Raw genomic sequence first — 8,364 nt, 5'->3', positions numbered from 1 at the left:
CTAAGAATCATATGGTGCTTTTGTTCTTGCTTTTTTCATTTTTGTGAAGTTTGTATTTTTTTTGGGGGGGGGAGGCAATTGGGGTTAAGTGACTTGCCCAGGGTCACACAGCTAGTAAGTGTTAAGTGTCTGAGGCCGAATTTGAACTCAGGTCCTCCTGAATCCAGGGCCAGTGCTTTATCCACTGCACCACCTAGCTGCCCTGAAGTTTATATTTTTAAAATTATTTTTAACATTCTTTTTTTTTTTTTGCTGGGCAATTGGGGTTAAGTGACTTGCCTAGCGTCACACAGCTAGTAAGTGTTAAGTGTCTGAGGCCGAATTTGAACTCAGGACCTCCTGAATCCAGGGCCAGTGCTCTATCCACTGTGCCACCTAGCTGCCCCTTAACATTCTTTTTAAAAAAAAATCTATGTTCTAAATTCTCTCCTATTTAACCCTTCCCTATCTCATTTAAAAGGCAAGTAATAAGGTATCAAGGAGAATAATATTTTAAATATATGGAAATGCAGATGAATACTAAGAAAATTAGAACATAATGACAATCAAGATGGCAATTTATCCATCTGAAAATTACCAACCCACTACAGGTTGAGAAACCCTGTCCTAGAGAATAATGAAAGTGGATGGGGGTCAAGGGACTTGTCCAGAGTCACTCATCCCTCCTTCCCATCCCCAAACACAGCCCTATGTCCCACAGACCAGAATAACAGAAAATGACAGCTGTTCTCACCAGCAGCACTTTTATTATTAACGAGAGAACCAGGAGTCGGGAAAGGTCAAATCCGGCTCCACTGGAGTCCTAATATTTGAAGTACAGATTTCTGACGTCGATGTCACCAACAATTGACAAATAGTCTATTTTTTCCAAGTTAAGGCGGTTAGGGAAAGTGTATCGATAGACATCGGGCAGCTTCACCGTAAATTGCTTCCTTTCAAGTATGATCCAAAACTGAATGGGGAGAGGGCAGGAGTTGAACTCTAGGTTTTCAGAAGGAAAGACCTGGGTTCAAATTCCACTCCAAGACCGTGTGTGAACTTGGGAAAATCATATATTCATTTTGAGACTCAGTTTCCCCCTCTGTAAAAGGAGGAGGTCAGACTAGATGGTCCCTGAGGTTCCCTCTAGATCTAAATCTGTGATCCTATTCTGTGTTATGGGACACCCTGGAATCTTCTCATCCTATTGGGAACATGGCCCTTCCCAACTCCCTCACTTTCTCCTTAACCTTTCCCCACATCAAGGGATGCTGGGTTTCTTGCTGTTGACCATTGGAAAGCCACTGACCCCTTTCTCCTCTTGCTTTTCAGCTCTTCCCCATCAGGGTTTGCTTCCAGGACTCCTGCCAAATACCAGGGGTACCATTGGGTCCTTCCTAGGTGGAACATCCCATGCTCTGATTCTAGACTCTTACCTCCACTGTGGTCCCTGGCCCAAAGGAGACATGATAATCTATTTCTTCTACATCCCAATAACCAAAATGCCTCGAGTTGTAGACGATGGCCTTTTTTTTGTTAATGTGAGAGAACCGTGATATCATGTTCAGGCCAATGTTGAGCTCGTCCAGACCTAGGTTAATTCTAAATCTGAGAATCAAGAACACATCTCCATCATTGGCATGGGGTCTAGAGCCTTGGAACCCCCCAAACAGAAAATCCCTGACTCAGAAGACCCCCAGAGGGATTCTCACCCAATCCCAACCTGAAGTACCATGGATTCTCTTCTGCAGTGCCCTTCCTACCCCCAACCTGTCTAACAAGTAACATGTGTACATAGTTTCCCAGCTCCAGAGACAGGGAGCTCACTACTTATCCAAACTATCCATTCCAACTACAGGCTAGCTCCTGTTGGGAAGTTTTTCCTGATGCTGAGTCCTAGCTCTGCCGTCTGGGGCTAAAGCAAAACCAGCTTGGTGCTTCTAATCAGGGGTCAAGTGCAAGCTGGTGTGTAAACGATTCAGCTCTCACCCAGGGTTAAATTTTGTCTCTTCCTTCCCTTCTCTCACTTACCCCATAGAATCAGGTGGTATATTTCCCTTTATTTTTATTTGTACTCCTCGTGGAAGGTCCATTCCTTCAATAGAAAAATCCTAAAGAGACCAAGCACATCAAGGTTAGGGCTGCTTAGGGGCTGAGGGGACCTAAAGCTTCCATTTGAGCAGGGATCACCCTCCAGGAAAGTCTAAGGAAACAGACTCTCCAGAGCCTAGTTAATAGTGCAACGAGTCAATCCCACCTCTGTGATCTTGAGAGAAATCCTTTTTCTCTCTGGGCTTCAGTTTCCCTATCTGTTAAATGAGGAGCTAGCCTAGATGATTGATCCAGTCTACTGCTCATTTTACAGATCAAGAAACTAAGATTAAAATAGGCAAGAAGTGACCTGTCTTAGGTGACACAAGTGAGTAAAAAAATCAGAAATGGAATCGAATTTTTCCTGAGTCCCAGGCCCATGCTCTCTTTCTACCACTGGCTGTCCCAGTGTTATCTCCCTGGCACTTAGGCAAAGATGAAGGGGGAAGGGAGGACAGAGGTTCTACCCCAAGGGTAGGAGACAGACTATATAGCTGGATGGGGAAACTCCATGGTAGGTAGGTAAGCCTTTCCTTGCCTCCCTCATACTCCCCAGCCATTGTCCTGGCCTCCTCATTCTCCCAGAGCTGTCCTCATCTCACTAAGTTGGGAAGGAATTTCTTCCCAAGACAGTTTTCAGGAAGAGCTTCCCTCATTCTCTAGTGCCAATCTTGGTCCCAGTCTGGGGCCAGAATCAGCCAAGCCCAAGAGAAAGAAATTTCACAAGGAAGGGGGAGATTCAGAAATAATTGGGAACCAAGGGTGACCTTGGAAGAAACACTAATATAAAGGCTCTTAGCTTCTCCTGCTCTCCACCACTTTGGGAGAAGGGTAAGGGATCCAGGACAGCACAGATGTGAGGTCCCTTCTTGTTCTAGATCAGTGGATAATCATGGGGGTGGGTTGGGAGGGGGAGGATAATCTTATGAACTGGTTTCCTAGGGAAAAGGCCACAAGTGTATTTAGGAGGTTGATGTGTGAGGTCTTCCTTGGAAAATGGGCAGGGCTAGAACTGGGTCCATAGGCCATAGGAATCCCTTGCCCCTCCACCCCTCCACTTCTGCCATCTCCAGCCTTCTCATTTTCCAATGGAGCCTCCTCAGCCTGGACTCCTGTCCCATCAGGCTGGGCTCAAGTTCACTTTGTAAAACTCACATTGATTCCAGAAAGTCTGATCCTTTGGCAGAAGATTCATCTCTGCTCACCTGGTCACTTTCCCTGCCTTCTCATCTCAAGGAAGGGGGTGCGCCCACATCCTGCCCCCACGCCCATGCAGATGTAGCTCTTCAGAGCCAAGGGACAATGTCACCTTCAGCCATGCTGAATCCCACTTCCCCCTTGCTCCCCTCTCCCCAGGATCTTTCTGGACTTACCAGCTTGTCAAAGACCTCGGACCAGTAGCCTGCGATAGCCAACAGCTTGAAGGGGAGGGGAGCATGGGAGGCTCAGCCCTCCCAAGGGCTGGGCATCTCAGGGTCTGGGGATAGCGAAGGAGAAGACGCAGAGAGAGGGTCGAGCATGCGCACCCGTTCCAGAACACACACACTTCCCGAGTCTTCAGGTTCCTTTCCAAGCACCAACGCCAGAGCATCCCCCAACCTATAGGTGGACAAGGACCCCCTCAGCGTATTCCCTGGCGCACTCACCTTAGGCATGACTGAGGGTAAGGAACGTTCCTGCGACTCTCCTGGCTGTGCTGGGACCCCGAACGACAACCTCAAGTCCAAGCCAGAGATGGTAACGCAGAGCGGTGCTGGACCTTTCAAATAGATGGTCGGGATCCGGGCTTCCGCCACGTCTGGAGCAATCCCGCAACCCAGCTCAGCCCTTTCGAACTTTTGGCCTAGGAGTATGAGGGGAGGGGGTGGGTGGGGCAGTATCTGAGGGGCGGGGCCGGAAGAATTGTTGAAGTCTTTCTTGGAAGGTCAGCCAATCAAGGAGGAGACAACCCCCAACAAATCAAGCTTCAACCTTTTTCTAGCTTTTCTACACACCCAACCCTTCAAAATTGTCCTTTGGGGGATGGGATTGGGGCGAGTGGTCGAGAGATTGTGGGAGCCAGTGGGAAACTACTTTCAGAACGAAAAAGAATCTGGGGGCATGTAGCTGGGGCAGTGGATATAGCAGTGGCCCTGGATTCAGGAGGACCTGAGTTTACCTCCGAATTAGACATTTGATACTAGCTGTGTGACCCTGAGCAAGTCACTTAACTCTCATTGACCTGCCCCCCCCCCCAAAAAAAAAAGAAAAAGAAAAGAAAAGAAAAATAATTTTATATTCTCGGGAAGAGGCTAAGGAAGGCCATACTCCTGTCTGGGTGAGAGTTGGCTCCCCAGGCATCTAAATTGTACATCTAAAGGCAGAAATCTTATTCAGCCGATGGCATAGTATGGAGGGACCAGAGAGACCATTTGGTTTCTTTACAAGTGGGGAAACGGAGGCCCTGAGGGTACTTGGGCAGTAAAGAACTGAGACAGGACTTCTACCCAGGCCCTCTGACTACAGTGCTTTTTCCACTAGGTCTCAGGAGAGAGCCCCCAGGAAGCCTCTGACACATCTTCCCTTTAAACACCTACAGACCCCCTCCCCCAGGACAAAGAGACCAAATGAAAACAGACATTGCAAGGTTGGAAGATGGAGGCCCATGTGATTCATTAAAACACAGAGGGTGGTTGTTGAGGGAGGGAATGAGGGAGCAGGAATCCGCTGAGTAAAAAGAAGTGTTAGAAATGCAACCCTAGTGTTGCTAGCAGGTCGTTGTTCAAAAATCCCAAGCAGGCAGCAGTTGGTGAGTGAAGGCTTTATTCATCTTCGAGAAGATGGACACTCTTTAAATGTGCCGGAGAGTGCACTGAAGTGAGGTCCCTCACCTCCATTTATACCCTTCAAGGGGTCCCCTCCGACCAATCACTATTTTACTATATTCCTATTTACATTTCAGTTATTTCAGTTATTACAGTTGCTACTTATATAGAATAACAGTAACAGCCTAAGAACCCATCAGGTGATAACAGTTGACCAAGCAGATTTCCGCACTAGGCCTTAACCTTATTCTAGGCAAGAGTGTCTGCTCCCCCTCAGAACAATACTGTGTTAACGTTCATAACTCTTCAAGAAAGAAAAATCTGTCTTAGGGTTTGACCAATCAGATTTCTCCATTTACCGACCAATCAGATTGCAGCTTTAGGCCCCAACCCTATGTTGGAGTAAGAACGTCCCCATTCCCCACTAAAAAAGTGCTTGTGGAAACATAACTTTTCAAAACAAAACTCAAGTCAGGGCTTGATCTCTGAGTCAAATGGGAATCACCTCGGGCGCCTCAAGGTGAACTCCCAGGCCAGTTGACTCCCACAAAACCCAGGCCCCTTTTCAGGCCCTGCTCAGGCCTAAGGCCCAGGAGCCTCTGCCCTTCAGAGCCTTGTGTGCCGAGTAGCCCCCTGCTGTGAGGTTGGTGGGGGGTGGCACAAAGCTGTTGGGCCTGAAACTGGACTCACTCTCTGCCTTTAGGGATCTGAGAAGAGTCCAAATATAGTCTTTTCTCTCAGAAGGAATCTTCAAGACAAATATGATGAGCCCAACTATTCACCTCAAAAGAAAGAACTGATACTGACTGAACACAGACTGAAGCATGCTATTTTTCAATTTCCTTCATTTTGTTTCTTTTATTCAAGTTTTCTTAGACAGAATGACTAATATGGTAACGTTTTACATAACTACACATGTGTAAGGTATATCTGATTGCTTACTGCCTCCGGAATCGGTGAGGGAGGCAAGGAATGATAATATTTGCAACTCAAAACTTTAAGTAAAAATGTTTATTATTTTACAAAAAGGAAAAGAAAAGAAAAGAAAGATCTTTTCCCTCTCCTCTTGCCTACTGCTTCATCCTTGCCACTTGTCTTCTCATGAGGGAGAACTGAAAGCCAGGACCCACAGCTGCAAGTCGCTTCAGTTCTTTCATCCTCCCTTTCCATATCTATAAATTGGGATCAGAAAAGAATTAAAAGTAGGGCATTATAGTGGATAGAGATGCATTCCCTTAAAGTCAAGAAGACCTGGGTTCAAATGTCAGCTCCCTAGTCACCTAACTTCTCAGTGCTTGAGGAACCTCTCTAAGATAAGGGTTCTTAACCTGGGGTTCACAGATCTCTTCAGTGGCCATGGAGAGATTACAAGGGATGTGTGAACTTGGAGAATGTAAAAGAAATCAGATCTCTATTTTCAGTGAACTCTAATGCAAATTTATTATTTTCTTCTAGTATTAAAAAAACAAACCCTTTTCTCAGAAGGGCTTAAACAGACTTCGTGGAGCTGAGAGTAGGGGGGTCAATGACCCAAACCAATTAAAGGACCTCTGAACTAAGACTGGAAGTTGCAGAGAAGGTGCTGACTTGGGTGAGGGGAGATTGACTCCCATGGGAGTTACCTATGCATAGGATGTCTTCCCAGATTGGGTCCCTATCCCTGTCCCCTGACAGAATCCTCAAATCTCCATTTTGAAGGGAACTCCCACTTCTATTTAAATAAAATCTTCCTTTGAAACATTCCCCCAAAGTGATCATCTGGGCTCCCTTTGAAAGTCTCCCTCCCTATGCCATCAAGTGGTTCCACATCTGGAGAGCTCCCATTCTTGGACTGAATGGACAGGTCCCTCTGCACCTTTCACATATTCCTCCTGCTTCTGCCTCTGGGGCAGAGCAGGACTAGGCTACATTCTCTCCTGTAGCACAGCCTCTCTGCAATTGCAGGCAAGGCTCATGTGGCCAAGACCAATACCCCTAGCTATTTCTTCTCCCACCATCTATGTCAACGACAAGAGAAACATTCCACAAAACTTGGAGAGTTTGAAGAAACAAAAACCATAATTCCCAGGCAAAAACAGGGTAGAACAAACACAGCTTTCCTCCTCCCAAACCCCCACCAAGCCCAAGTGCCTCCCCTCCTCAAGAAATTCAATAGAATCTATACATGAGCAGTCATGCAAAACATTTCCACATTAGCCAGGTTGTGAAAAAATACAGACAAAAACAAAACTTCAGATAAAGGAACCAACAAAAAAATTATGCTTCAATCTGTATTCAGACACCATCAGTTCTGTCTGTAGATGGATTGCATTTTTCATAAGACCTTCAGAATTTTCTTGGATCATTGCATTGCTGAAAATAACCAAGTCATTCACAGCAGATTATCTCACAATATTGTTAATATTTTATATACAGTACATTTCACTTTGCATCAGCTCATGCAGGTCCTTCTAGATCTTTTTTTTAGTGAGGCAATTGGCGTTAAGTGACTTGCCCAGGGTCACACAGCTAGTAAGTGTTAAGTGTCTGAGGTCAGATTTGAACTCAGGTCCTCCTGACTCCAGGGCTGGTGCTCTATCCACTGTGCCATCCAGCTGCCCCCCTTCCAGGTCTTTTTGATAGCATCATGCTCATCATTTAAAAAAAATAGTAAGCAGCATTTATATAGTACTTTATTTTTTCCATTGTGACACTTTTATTGACAAAAATAATCCAACAAATGATATTCACAGACGGTGACCACCCTTTCTTTGAGTGCTGTCAGAGGGAATTGGAGTGACATCCTCAATCTGCCCGATCTTCATTCCAGAACGTGCCAGGGTTCTCAAGGCTGACTGTGCACCAGGGCCAGGTGTCTTAGTCCTATTTCCCCCTGTGGCCCGAAGTTTGATGTGAAGGGCAGTGATGCCTAGTTCTTTACATCTCTGGGCAATGTCCTGAGCAGCCAACATAGCAGCATATCGAGAAGCTTTATTTCTGTCAGCCTTGACCTTCATCCCACCAGTCACTTTGCAGATGGCTTCTTTGCCAGAGAGATCAGTCATATGGACAAAGGTGTCGTTGAAAGAAGTAAAGATACGGCAGACACCAAACGCCTTCTCTCCCTCTGCAACCTGATGTCCAAGGTTGATGACCTGCTCTTCCTTCTTTTCCTTCCCCTTTCGAGGTGCCATTTCTGCTCCTTTCCTTGGGCCACCAACACCAGAAAGGGAAAGGAGAGGATCATGGGGTCTTTATCTAGTCCTTTAAAGAGATATTTCCTTTCAATTAACCCATGAGGTTGATTATTGCAAGAAGAGTAATAGATAACATTTATATAGTACCTCATATCTGCCAAAGAATTTTCTTCACAATAGCTCTGCAAAGTAAGTACCATACTTTGTTGTCACCATCACCAATCAATCATCATCCTCAATCGCTCCTCAGCATCGTGGATTAATGGTCATTTTCATCATTAAATCCTCATCATCGATCAGTCCTCATAATCAAA

Source organism: Dromiciops gliroides, chromosome 5 (assembly GCF_019393635.1).
Source record: "Dromiciops gliroides isolate mDroGli1 chromosome 5, mDroGli1.pri, whole genome shotgun sequence".
NCBI lineage: Eukaryota > Metazoa > Chordata > Mammalia > Microbiotheria > Microbiotheriidae > Dromiciops > Dromiciops gliroides.
Note: the sequence above shows the minus strand (reverse complement) of the source record.